The sequence below is a fragment of the Dipodomys merriami genome, unplaced genomic scaffold, assembly GCF_024711535.1.
Source record: "Dipodomys merriami isolate MVZ:Mamm:240054 unplaced genomic scaffold, mDipMer1.0.p SCAF_1171, whole genome shotgun sequence".
In the NCBI taxonomy this organism is placed as follows: domain Eukaryota; kingdom Metazoa; phylum Chordata; class Mammalia; order Rodentia; family Heteromyidae; genus Dipodomys; species Dipodomys merriami.
In genome coordinates, this window is record NW_027202462.1 from 133,121 (window position 1) to 135,680 (window position 2,560).

Sequence of the window (2,560 nt, forward strand, 5' to 3'; positions counted from 1 at the left end):
CCACTTGACTCACAGCACCACATGTGGTCTTTTTGTGGTTCACTGGAGATAAGAGTCTAACAGGTTTTCCTTGCCTAGGCTGTCTTTGAACTGTGAACTTCAGATCTCAGCCTCCTGAGAATCTAAGGTTCCTGTTGTGAGCCACAAGCACCTGGCCTGCTGTTTATGCCAGACTTGGGGCTTGAGCTAAGGGCCTGGGTACTGTCTCTGAGCTCCTTTTTCTCAAGCCTAGTGCTCTACCACTTGAGCCACTCCACAGCTTCTGGCTTTTTCTGAGTATGTGGCACTGAGGATTCAAACCTTACCATTCATGCATGCTGAGCCAGCTCTCTCCCACTAAGCCACATTTCTAGCCCCACCCTTACAATTTTATCTCTCAACTTGCCTATACCCATGAAAAGGCTTCTGAGTAAAAATTATCTAAAGAAATTCCTATAAGAAGGTTCTAAAGATAAAGAAGACAAAGTTCATAATTGGGAGAGACCTGAAACATGTGAAGACTGTGACAAATGCTTCCATTCAGTTATGTATCATGTTTCAACACTTAATAAAATATTAATGAAAAATGAGTCAATGTCCTAAATTATTGTGTATAAATTTATAATAGATGTACAACATGTACTAAATATTATGTGTATAATAATACTAAATACAATAAACAATATGTAAATGAAAAGTAAAAAATAAAAATAAATACAAAACCAATAATAAAAATTATAATATGTAATAAACATACATATGTAAATGAACATCATATATTACATATATATAGAAATATTTTTTCCATTGCAGGGCCTTCATTCAGAAGCTGGCAACTTTAGCCTGAATTTCTTTTCCTAAAGGACAGTGAGCTTTGACATCACCCGTGATGCAAAAGAGTTACTTGGATGGTGAGATCAAATCCCAGCAATGATGGAAATACTGGCCCCAGTTCCAAGACAGTGACTTAATTTCTTTTAAATGGAAGTAGTTTTGTTTATTCAGTTACATATTGAAATTTTTTTTAAAAAAAGCAGTGTACAATTTTGTATATCTATCAGACACCTTTCTCTTAACCCCAAAATGCTTGTCTGAACATTACTTTTCTCATTTTTTATTGTAAAAATGTTGTACAGAGGGGTTACAGTTAAATGAGCATGGTAATGAGTACATTTCCAATTGAGCATTGTTGCCTCCTCCTTTCTTTTCCCCCTACCATTCCTTGCCTCCCATCTCCACAACTACTCCTCGTGCCAAGCTCAGTGACTTAATTTTAATTTTTGGATTTGCATGGGGTTTGAACTCAAGTAGTGGCAAATCTGCACTTTCCTTCACATTGGTACATATTTACCAAGTTCAAATCCCAGGCTAGGAAAGAAAACTGGTAGAAACTCAAAACAAGGGAGCTTTATTTCTTTTTTAATTTTGTTAAATAATTAATTATTATTTTTATTTATTCTGTATTTTGCCAACATGGGGCTTGAACTCAGGTCATGGCAACTCTGCCTCAGCTTCAATCACCCTAGGTGGGGCACCCTCGGACCCATAGCCAATCTAGGGATCCTAGGTCCAGAGGGATTTCAGGAAGAAAAAAAAATATAGCATAGCACAAAAAGTGGCAAGCTGCAGAGGGCTGAGTTTTTCCGTTTTTTTCTTTGCACAGTGGCCATCCTGGGTCTGAACAACATGGCTACAAAGTGGACCTGAACTGCCATATCTGAAGGCTGGCGTGCTATCAGGGAATCCAAAGACCAACCTGTGAACATAGGCCACGGTTTCAAATCCCAGTACTGACACCTACCAATGGCAGGAGATCACAAGAGTCTCATTCCTATGCATAGGAATACCAACTGAAAGAGTAGTTCATGTTTCAGTCTAGTCTAAAATTGGATGTAATAATCCTAGGACGCTGATTGATCTTAATTAATAGGTTATTATGCATGAAAAGAAAAATATTCGTTCAATGGCGATATAATAAATGCCTAAGAGTTGGTAGAAACGTCTTAGGTGTCATTCAATCATAGATAGATGGCTCTGGCACTCCTTACTAATATATGTTTTTTTGTATACCACCCTCTGCCTATCCATTTATCACTCTTTTGGCCAAACCTGGAACTGGATCTCAGCACCTGGGAACCACCTGACAGCTTCATAGGCTAGAGGCTGCCATGCTCACATTCATCCATTCATGAATTGGGCTTGCTACACCCTGAGTTCACATCCCAGCACTGCCAAAATTTTAATGTTGGAGTAAGAAGCCAAGTGTGACACATGTTTTCCTTTTCTGTGAGAGTCCTGGGTGTCAGGCATGATGGAGAACATATTTACAAATCTGGATGCTGTGATAGGATGTAAACAATGTAATAAATGGTAGAGGGGTCATCAGAGTCAATGAAATAAATGGTAAATAAATGAATAAAACAAGAAATGATATGAATAACCACACCCAACAAAATATGGTCTGACTAGCTGTATGGAAGTATAAATCTTATCTTCAAAATGGATATAAGGAGTATATTTTCCATCCCTGAGGCTTGAATTCAGGCCCAGGGAACAGGTCTGACTTTTGTCTTCAAGCATG